General features: G+C 48.9%; 1 long non-coding RNA gene across 2 annotated transcripts in view; it reads left to right on the forward strand.

The window, feature by feature from the left end:
- The first annotated feature begins 243 nt into the window (after nucleotides 1–243).
- LOC148685930 (uncharacterized) overlaps nucleotides 244–11,563 on the forward strand; it is a 128,812-nt gene continuing 117,492 nt past the window's right edge. For both annotated transcript variants that reach the window (XR_015949546.1, XR_015949547.1), the window contains exon 1: nucleotides 244–479. This is a non-coding gene — a long non-coding RNA (uncharacterized LOC148685930). The remainder of the gene's footprint in view (nucleotides 480–11,563) is intronic.

An 11,563-nucleotide genomic window follows, 5' to 3' on the forward strand; every position in this document is an offset into this window, starting at 1 on the left:
GCGCTGGGAGGCCAGCTGCGGTGGCTATACCCTCCGCGAAGCAGTTTGGCCACGTCCCGGGGCGGCGGGACAAGCGAAGTGGTGTTTTCCTGCGGGGAACGCGGCGGCTCTCGTCGAGTCCTTGGCGCAGGCCCCAGAGCTCGCGGTACAGCGAAGCCTGCCCCGGGGGCGGGAAGAGGCGCGAGGAACAAAGCCCGCAGCAGCCACCTCGGCCGCCCGAGGGCTGGCTGATTGGCTGGGGGGGGGGCTGAGGAGGAGCACTTGGGAAACGCCACCCGGGCGGGCGCGGGCCTGGCAGGGCTTCCGAGGCCTTCGCCACGGGGAGCGAGGACACCCCTTGCTGACGGCGAGGCTAAGCCAGGGGTGGGGGGAAAGGGCGCGAAGACAGGCCTCTCCAAAGCGGGAAGTTGCCGCTTGGCTGCCCTCCCTGGCGCGCCGCCTCGCTCCTCTCCTGAGGCCGGGGGCCTCCGCCGCCCACGGTGAGAACCGAAAGGGGGCCAGCCAGCAGTCTCGGCGCGGGGGTGGGAGAGGGGAAACCCAGCCGGGGCCGCCGCTCTCCGCCACGGCGTCTGGAGACAGCGATGCCTCTAGGCCCGGCGCTGGCCTCCCGCTCTTCTCGCCGCCGCGCTCACTCGCCCAGCAGACGAGGGCGAAGAGAGCTGCTCTGAAGAAGTGGGCTCGCTGCGCAGCTCCGCACCAGCCACGGCTGGGAGCGGGAGGCCGGCGCGGGAGGCTGGCGGAGCGACGGTGGCGGCTGCCGCCTGCTGTGTGCCTTGCGCGGCCCTGAGCTTCCACCTCGGCCTGCCTAAGGGCGCGCTTTCCAGAGCGAGCGAGGCAGACACAGCCGCCGAGTGAGGCAGTCAGTCTCTGGTCCTGCTGTGTGACACGAAAAGATGGCGCTGCCTCGTCTTCCCTCCCCCTCCAGCAGCCTCCTTCCCTCTCGACTGCCACTTCCTTCCCAGCCGCCTCGCCGGGCCGTTTTAAAAGGCTTTCCCCCATTTTATTTATTTTTTTATTTTTGCAGCCAGACACTAGTGGGTCTCTCTTCTGCCTTTTCTCCCTTGCTCAGTGTCCTTGTTCCCCGCTCCATTTGGCTTGTTAACTTTCCTTCTCTTCCCCCTCCCCCACCCCGCTTTTAATGTCAAGCAGCTTGCCGCGTGGGGGAGGGGAGCAGGGGGAGCCGGTGGACAAAGCCCGAGAAGCGAGAAAGGAAAAGTTCCGCCGCGGCCTCCCTCCCTCTCTCCGTCTCTGCTCTCCACCCTCCTCCGTTTCCTCTCTTCCTCTGCCCCCCCCCCCCAGCCACCAGGGCGGGGAGGCCAAAGAGCTCGGAGCGGGTGAGGTGGGGGCTGCTCGAGACTCCCCGGGAGCAGGAAGGAAACCTCGCCAGAGAGTTTTGGCTGAGTTTCAGAGACACACACAAACAGAGAGAGAGACCCGAGCAGGAATCAAAGCCTTGCGGATTTGGGCTTCAAGCCGCTGCGAGCGCACGGAATAATGCGTCAGATTGGATCTGGGAACAGACCGTCGATAAAGTTCCCTCTTCATCAGGTCCACCCCTACCGCTTCTCGTTAACTGGGAACCCGGGAGGCAAAAGCCAACACTCTCTCTTCCGGTCATGGCAGCATTTTAGCTTCGCGCCGAAACCTCCCCCCCCCCGCGCGGATCTTGGTGTGGGCTTGAATCCAGGGGTACATCCCTGGTTAGCGGAGTTGTGGACTAGAGACTGCCGTGGGCCCAAGTTGCTCTGGTTCTCCCTGTCTGCCAGCTTTTATGCGTCTATGCCTCCCACTCACCCCTCCCTCCATCGTGCTCCTCTCTTCCCCCTTTCGGTTGTTTGATGTTGTTGTTCACTTCCTCCCCACCCATCACCTTTGCTGATGGATGGAAGGGGGTTGGGCTGCTGGAAGGAAAAAGAAAAGAGTTGATGCGCCAACGGCGCACTACAGATGTCACAGCCGTCGGAGAAGTTTAACTGCCTGGAAATTCGGTCACAAAAGGGAGAACGAACGAGCAGCCCTTTGAATCGGTTCCAAACTACCCCCCCCTCGCCCTGCTGCTCAAACCCCAGAAATCCCCCGCCTCCGTGTACTCGCAACGCAGTCAGATTTGCCCTAAAGTGCTAAGAAAAAAATTTGTTTTGTTTTTGTGAAGACTGCAAATGAAATTCAGCGTGGCGGTCGCCTATTTTAAGGGGCTGACAATTGCACGTCGTGGTACTGGGATGCTGCTTAGAGAGGCGAAAAGGCCTCGCGTGCGCTCTCTTTACCAGCCCAAAATATGTGGACAAGTCAGCGGTGAGATCCGACTTGCTGCCCACCCACCCCCTCCAAATTGTCGCATAAACATAATACATGAGATTGTAAATCTGCTGGTTTACAGAGGTGTGTGTGTGTGTGTGTGTGTGTGTGTGTAGTTTAAATGTTGCCAGAGCTTTGACTTGTCTGCCAGCGCTTCGTAGCAGTCTGTTTGAAAGAAGAGCAAATATTTTCCTTTTGGGATAGAAAATGGAAAATTAGGAAAAGACTGTCACCCAGAACCACATATTAGTTAATTAGAAATCGATAAATCGTAGCAATAATGTCTATAGTAACTGGCGGGTGGGGCGTGCTTTTTGCATACACTGATTTCATTGAGATTTACGTACTTCTAGGCAGTGTGGTTTTGGATCCAAGCAGGTGGTGCAGTTTTGTTCCAGGCAAGTGCCCATCGTCTCTAAAGGCAAACTGATTTCTTAATTGTTTTTGCTGCATGGTCTGATTGCCAGTTAAATTGAGTATCCATCGTTGTGATTGTGCGTACAAAAGTGGAAGGGGCCAGATTTGGTTGTTTGCGACTGACCAGGTCAGGAAAATTCTGACCTCTGATCAGATGCGCTCGAGAGGCGCATGAGTGACGTCCGCCAGAATGTTAGCATTTATCAGTGAGTGGAGCAAGTCTTCCATTTGTGCTGAAGAAATGGGGCAGGAGCCTTTCAGGAGCTCTATGCTTCTTCATTTCGAGACGATTGATTTTTGCGCCAAGCAAGGCACCCGGGTCGCAAACGCAGTTGCTCTTTCACCTCCAGACACACGTAATGAGAACCGTGTTAGTCGAATCCCGCCACCCGCTCAGAATGCAAATGTAATTTTATCCTGGCTTCCAAACAGAAATTATCTCGAGAAGCCTCAGGGGCTGCGGTCCTCAAGTACGTTGTTTGGCAAGAAGAAAGGCGGACCAGGAAATATCGTATTTCCCATTGTTATTTTGAAGTAGTTATCTGATTCCTAGCAGTTTGCAAAGGGGATTCTGTGCATTAAACTCTTGGGATGACGCGGGAGCGAGCGGGGCACGGCGGAATTCCGTCTTGTCTCGAGAGAAATTACGTTTGTCCTTAGTATTCTCCTTTGTTTTTGTTTTCTCTTATGTTTGCTTGATCGTAGTCAAATTTGAGGAGCTAATTCAGCTTTGCATGATGATTTGATAGTGGGAATGCGGAGAAGCGTCTTTCTTGTACCTGTTATCTCACTCCGGATTGAATATTAACAGACATCAGCCTCCTGCGGTCTGTCCCGAGGCCTTGCCTTCTAGACCTTTGTCTGCTTTTCTAAAGGCAAGCAGGCACTTTCCTCTTTAAATGCACTGGGGCTAATCGGATTACAGTGGGGCCGGTGGGGAGGAGGAGGAGGAGCGGGAGAGCCAATTTTGACTATTTAGAAAGCGGGTGCAGGGGTCCCCAAGGCCACAGCACTTACCTACGCGGGCCCGTGGATGGCTGAAGGTGTTGATTTCTTTCTCCAGCGGCGTTTGGTTTGACTTCCTAACCCAGGACGGTTAAAGGACTTCCACCACGGGCTAATTAAATCGCAAGTTCTTGCTGGCACCCTTGCAGCCGAAACGCATTCACTGGGAAGCCCGATCCACCACTCTGCTAGATGAAAGTCCTGAAACCTAAGACGCCAGAAGCCTCGGGTGGCAAACCCTTTTGTGTGGAAGTAACTCTTATTCATTTCAGTGGAATGTAAGGATTAGGGGGAAATACTTTTTTTTTATTGAAATGAACGACACTTCCACATAAATGCGGCATAGGCTCTTTCTGCACTCCAGCAGCGATCTGTCGAAGTTCTCGGACTTAAGTGGCTTGTGGATCGTTGGGAGGCAGTAACAGATGAGCAATGTCAAATAAATACCAAGTGGAGTTGTAAAGTAGAAGTTTGGAAGCGCCTTCCCAAGACCAATTAATCTTACTGATGGCGGGGGGAGCGCGTACCCGAGATCCCTTCAGGACTGAATTTGAAGCAGTGCTTAAAAACGCCAGCACGTGTTTTCAATATTGGGGCTCAGATCTGGTGCGTATGAGCTGGAGACAGATGTTTTCTTCCTTTTAGCCTTCTGAGGTCTGGAAGCAGGGCGATAGAATCTTCTTTCTTCGCGGGTGCGCACTCGTTTCTCTCCCACCCCATCTGAGCGTTGTGCCATGCAGACCGGTTTTTCAAGTTTTAGCTGTGCTTTGTCAAAAAAAAACCCTGCAAAGCCTGTTTGACCGGTGACGATAGTGCGTTCGCCACGGAAGGGTGGGGGTGGGCTCTTTGGTGCCACCTTTGGCTCTTTTAAATAAAACCATAGATTCGCTCCAGGCTAATGGAGAAAGCTGATTTTATTCCGTCCTGCTTTAACCACAAATCCTCTCCCTATGCAAAGCACACCCGGGACTGGGCACAAAGGCTTCAAGATCAGAGGGTGCGGCTCTCAAGAGGGATGGAACCCCAACACCTTACTTCGTGGTAAACAACAAGGGCCGTTCTAGTGGACTGGTTATCTCAATTAGGACGTCAAATGGAGGCTTCCCTGCTCATTTTTCCCTTCAACATATGTTTAGCAGCGGTGTGTGACTCCAAACGGCCTGCGCGATTTGAGGAAGGGAGGGGAAGGGTGGTGGGAGAAGCAAGCATTCTGAATTAATTAATCCGGGGCGAAAAGGGCGTGATCTCCTTTGCGCCCTCGCCGAGTCTGCATGGTTGCCAAGTGCCGAGGAGCCTCCAGCTCCCAAGCTTCTGGGCCGGCTGGTGAAAATAAGAGCCCCCGGGCCAGCTCTGCCTAGTAAACAGCGAGCGCGTTTGTGCAGGCGCGCCGAGTAAACAGTGCCTGGCAAACAGACCACCGGCTTGGCTGGGGCTGAAGCAGAAACCTTCCACTTCTCAGCACTTAGCAACCGAGCCAAGCGTTGCTCGCCCGCTCTTTCCCGGAGCCAGGCAGGCAGGCTCGATTTGATTTACTTTCTGGTTACGACGCAGAGATTTCGCCTGGCAGTTCAAGGGCAGGACAGGAATCGTGGAAGCGGAGTCTTGTGAACGGAAATCTCTCATTTACAAGGTTCTGCTCCGCCACCGAAAGCCACCCTCGAGCACATTTGTTCCGCACGCAGCTCCCTTTTATCTTCTCCACTCGCTCCTTCTTCCCACGTCTCGCACGGAAGGGGGAGGGAGGGAGCCGGTGGGAAACCGCCGCGCAAATGCTACAGGAGCGAGCGAGAGAGCTCTGCTTGGCCTCTCGTTTAGGCCCAGGGCAGGCGGAATGTAAATAGGAACGCGAGCTCCAGCTCCACGCGTAGACTAGATTATCCAAGGCCAGACAAACACAACAGAGGCTGCCATACGAGCCTGTAAAGGCAGCAAAAGATGAGAGCCAAGGATCTCCCCCGCCACTTTGTGGGCTTAGAGGAAGGTGAGGGATGAGCAGGAGGACGTGCTTCTGACCAAGAGCGCCTGGCTGGCCTTATGCAGACCTGAGAACTTGGCGCGCTAAATGAACACTTTTCGAGCCCCCCAATCTGTCTGTTGGGTTGATGGGAATAGAAAATGGAGGCTGGCATTATTGTGGTTTTCACTCAAAGGACTGCAGAGCCTTGTCAAAAACTTGTAATTAGGCCCTGCACTCAAACAGAAGGATAAGGTATTGATCTTAAAAACAGGAGCGGGAAGGCTGAGATAAATGAAACGTGTTCAGTTCTCTCCTTAGGCAGGAGCCTTGGATGTCATGCCCCGTGGAAAGCCAGTGGGCCTTCACTGCCCATGCTTATCGCTAAACCCAAATGGATATCACAGAAAATGAAAACTGGAGAATGAACTCTCTATCAGAGATTAGGATATGAGGGTATGTTTTGCCTTGGCTTCCATATTTGGAGTTCTGAGATCCTCCAATCCTGCCCCCCCCCAAAGGAAGTTTCAAAAAGCCCTCTAGCAGGGTTGTACCTGGTGCTTATTAGGTGGTGACTGCCGTGATTTTTTTTAGTGTTCCCAGAGTATGAAACTGCTAGGTAGTGGTAGTTATTCAATAATGGCTACTATGGCTTTTCCTTTAAAAAGACAGTGGGTGGAGTTTCGAAACCCTGACTGATTACTTGCCCCTTTTGGATGGCCCCCAGTAATTCATTTTCATTCATAGGCTCCCATTGTCTTTTTCTCTGTCACATGTTTTGGGTGAGGAAACCTATCATTTCAAAGAGCAGGTTGGAAATAAAACTCACAAATTTCTTTGCATATTTTTTATTTTTAGCCTACAATTATGCTCAGGGCCATGTTAGTAATCTTGGGTCTTGCTCATAAAACCCATTTCCATTGGGAATCCTGCCACATAGTTATGAATACTTTGTACCATAGAGGAAAAGCAGGCTGTGTGAAATCACCTTCTAATTTTCCTTCTACAAACAACTGCTAAAGCAATGGGGTCTTCTAAGCAAGAGTCATGTTAAGAGAGAGAGTTTTAAACTCTACATAACACTCAATAAGCTAACAGTTTATCCTCAAGTCTTGAAAAGTTTATTCTGCCATCATTAAAATAATGTGCCTAGACAGGGCATTATTTCCCCCTTTTCTTTTTCTTTTTAAAATGGGACTGTGTTTAGAGACTGGCCACATAGGTGGTTTCTTTAACTTAAAGGAACACACACTGCCCAGTGAAGATCTATAATACAGATTCATACAAATATGTGAATATGCCACATAAGCCAGTTATAGGAAGTTTTAAATTATTTGCAATATCTTGGGAGGAAGCTGTGCAAGTCATAGGTGTGCTAAACATGGTGTATGCACATGTCACATAATAAGAGCACTGTGCAATCTACAATGGATTATACAGAGGGAGAAAAGGAACCAGTTTTGCCTGTACACTAGCACCTCTGGCATGTTCTCTGTCTAGGCTAGCCATATTACTTACCAAAATGGTCTTTACTTAGTTTTTAGCTAAATCCTGCATGGTACCTTTCCATATGCAACTTTTTGATTCAGAAGAATGTGTGTGTGTACATAAAAGCATTCACTGAATGTCAAGATCCAAGTTTGGGGAATGTACTCTTTGGTGAGAGAACCCCAGCAGATATTTAAAATCACAAAATATGTAGCAATGCAAAGCATGGAAATATAGGCAGTTAGACCTTTAAAAAATGCCTTTCCAAGTGAGTTCCGAAATAGTCTCCTCTTCTGCCAATATTGGAAAATACCAGATGTTTAGTAAGTTAAAAATGGTTTCCTTACAAACTCTCTAAAGGTCAGGTTCATGTGCTTTTCCATACATCAGTATGCACAGTTGCACAGATAGTAAAACTTAGTTCCCAAGTGGTGACATGATTGATATACGAACTCAAGAGTGCTTGTGAAAGCCATCCAATATGAGCTTGGACAACTAGCTCAGACTTCCTCACACATTGAGTTTGTTAGGTAGACTGAGGGGAACAAAGGCTTGAATACCTACTCCCTCCAAAGGTGAGCTGAGCCTGGCAGGACAGCTTGCTCTATGGTTTTAACCCTTTCATGCATTAATTAGACTTAAGCATGTTGGTTCTATGGCATTTATCCTACATAATTGGGTTGAGGGGGTGATGGGAAATACAGTGTGCATGCATGCTAAAATATCATGGATTAAATTTTGGCTATATTCAGTTCATTTTCAGTTAATGACACTAGTTTCACCACAATTTTACCCATAGAGGGCATGCTGGAATTCTGCTTTTTTTCTTACTTAATCTGAAGCACACTTACTAGGAAGGAGTAAGCCCCAGGGAAAACCCCTAATACGTGTGTTTAGGATTGCATCCTTAAATAAAATAAACATTAGTGGTCCCATCATGTCCTTTACTCCATAAGGAAAGATTGTGACCAAACCGAAGGAATTGCCACTGAATTTAACCATAGTGGGGCTTATAAACAAAGGAAACAAAAGAAGCATGCAGTATGGCCTTTTATCTCAAACCATTTGAACTACAAAAAATAGCATTACTGTTGCAAACCAGGTGATACAACATAAAACTATCAGCTGAACTTGCAAGAATTTAATTGTTCAGTGTAATGTGAGCGTGGTATGAGACAGCTACTGGAGGATAACCGGTTGTGTTGTCCCTAAATCACCACCTTAATCCTAAAATCTGTTACTTTGGAATATACCGTAGTATTGTTGAAATGAGAAGACCCCAGAGTCAGCAACTTGCAGGTTTTTTTCCCTACCACAACTTCTGACATCAGAAAAGCTTGTATATTTGACCTAGAGGCTTTTCTTCTCCTGCAACCCTGTTTATAGTTTAACTTTCCATCCAGTTCATTAACAAGAAAAATAGCTGCTTTTTCAGGAAAGGCAATGTTCCTAAGGACAGCAAAGTCCTTCCTTTCCCTTCTTGAAAATTCTCTACTTACAGGCAAGGCCATTCACTGCCTAATGACCAGACTTTTTACCATAAGGCTGTGAGTGCTCCGGAGTTGGAAACCGCTAGCTAAGCGAGTCTATTTTTAATTCTTTTTGTCACAGGAGGCCTGGGTTATTTTTGTAACTACCACATCTCCAAATCCCCCTTCTCTGGCCTCCAAGAAGGTCTTGGTGCATGTCAGTAAATATACATCCTTACCCTAGATATTAAGATGGGCAGAAGTCCTAGATTTATGCCCAGCTTCTTAAGCAGTCTTGGCTTCTTAAGCGTTGAAATGCTGCAATTATGCAAATATTTGTGATGCTGTCCCCTTTGATCAAAACTTTCTCAAAATGATCCCTTTCCATTATGGAGCAGGAAAATGTATTTTGGCCATGTAAAGTGAGGTACAGGGCTCCTTGAACCTTTTTTAAATAATAATAAAAACCAGAATCACACTAGTTTATCATGCCATGCATTCCCACATCTCCCAAAGTTGAATGATAAAAAGGATTTATACAAAAGGTGTCATTTTCCCCACTCTTCTACAGGCCTCAGTTTTGTCACAACTAATATGCAAAAAGAACAGGAGGTTTACAGTCTGCTTTTGTTTTCAGCTGAGGTTATCTAGTTGATATACCCCTCCAAGGGATGTGTTGGGTGTTAGGGGAGGGGTAGTACCTTTGGTGGGGTCACGTGGTGCTGCTTCTGGGATAGTTTATCCACCTTTGGCCCCCACCCAGCATTCTCTCTCACCTGTGGCTCCTACAGTAGAAGCTGTAAGCATGTGACAGCAGCTACACCCTGGGACATGGCTTTGACTGGCTGGCTAAACTAGGTGAAGGTAGCCGATAGGTGTCAAATCCTTGGTAAGTTAGGGACTTTCCCTGCATGGAAAGACAGGCTCTGGTGGATTGAGAGGAGGAGAACAATAGTGGGTCCAAAGTTCAAGAAGGTGGTTTTTGCACATGCTGTAGAGGGAAGTGAGGGGCAGATGGGGCTCGTCAACCTGAGAAAGTAGCTCATGTAAGAGAAGGAAAACTCTGATCCTAAACCTCTGCTGCCTTGTGGGATATCCTCAGAAGAACAGGCTAAGAAGTAAACCCTACATTTTAGGAGTCCCTAAAATGGTTGGATGGCGCCCTTTATGCCTCCTTCCACTGATGTCACTGAGACTAAACAGGAGGTAAAATCATTCTAGATAAATATGTGTTCATAAACATGCTCAGAAGGGCATGCTGCTGCCTGAGGACAGGGGCGGAGCTACCTGCCCTAGCACACAGAGTGGCACAGGGGCGGGGCTAGCCACCTGCACGGCGAGCGCAGGGGGCGCTGCTAGCTGCCCGCATGGCGAGCATCCCTAGCTGCCTGCCACCCACGCAGCGAGCGTGGGGTGGAGTTGGGGATGGCCGATGATGTCACCCGCCCTCATGGCTGACACCCCCGCACCTACCTTCCTCCGCCAGTGCCTGAGGAAAGGCCAAGATGGCACCCCTCCCCATTCCACATAAAGAAAGAAGCAAGCCAAACTGGCAATCAGATCTTACTTCAACACTGGGAATAGATAGCATCCACCACACCTGAAGGAAAGCACACACATCTGTCCCCGACACCAACACTTGCATCTGTTCCCCAACACCTACCCTCCACTCCCTGATCACCCTCTAGCATCTGCTGCCTGAGGCCGCTGCCCCATTCTTCCTAATGGTAGTGCTGGCCCTGAACATGATAACTCGGAAGGAAATGTCAATTACGTTTTCATGACACATCCAGCTAAGCCTACCACAAGCTTGTATGCCTCCTCCTGGCTACTGCTGTAGCCAAGCTGGTGTCAAATGTATTGCTCTGCTTTCCTTTGGACTACATAAGTGAGACTGAGAGTGGGGTCTTGTTGTCTGGGCAGCCCAGGACCTTCATACATACACACTGCCTAAACTTGCACTCTGGGGAGGTCATTTCGGTGCTACTAATGCAGTAGTTTGACTTCACTCTTGGAAGGGCAGTCCATTGTCTCTTGAGAAAGACAGATGCCAACAATATATCCCTCCAAGTGCATCACTGATAGATGAAATCCAATCCAATAAAGCTATTGATTATTTAACTAAATTTAGCAGGGCTATTGTCTAAATCTGTTGAAGAGTTATGTGACAGAACCAAACCACCTTAGGTCCAGCATGCTATCTTAACAAGTTTCTGCAGTAGCCTTAGAATGGATTGAATGCTGATTCAACTGGTTTGCAGATATTCTCTTATTCCTTTTCTGATTGACAAGGTAGGAAGCAGTCAGAGAAAATTTACTTCCAACTTTCTTCTCAGGCATACAGCCAACCTCTCTATCTAGTCTTTAGACTTACAAGGAGTGTTGAGGCAGTTGCTAGGTGCCATTTCGAGTTGTGGTCCTGCTTGCCTCAGCCTGCTGGGATAATTTTACTAGAGCCAGGAAAGGAGGCTGCTGTGTTGCATTTAGCAGGTGATGATAGGACACAGTGCCAAAAGCCCCCACAAGCCAACTTGGAAATGCCTGTGGAGCCTATCCAGAAGTTGTCTAGAAATCACAGTGCACATATTTATTCTAGGACCCAGCAAATAGCTAGGGCAAAAATGTGGCTGTTTCAAAGAGCAGCCCAAATTGGAGTGTGTGCATCAAGGAAGCTGGAAGGAAAGAGGTAAAGATAATATGGGGGTGGAGGAAGGCACCAGGGAAAGGATCTTATGAAATATAGGCTCATGAATATGAAAACAAGCCAGAATGCTATGTAGGCCTTCAAGGTGCCACAGAGCTCTTTGTTTTTGTAACAATGGACTAACACATCTTCTGTTCTGCCTAACAATGCTATATGTGCGTCATACTTTAACCACAAAACATATTATATAGACTTGCATTTTGGCTAAATGACAATTGGAAAGCTTCA

This window comes from Zootoca vivipara, chromosome 4 (genome assembly GCF_965207765.1).
Source record: "Zootoca vivipara chromosome 4, rZooViv2.hap1.1, whole genome shotgun sequence".
NCBI lineage: Eukaryota > Metazoa > Chordata > Lepidosauria > Squamata > Lacertidae > Zootoca > Zootoca vivipara.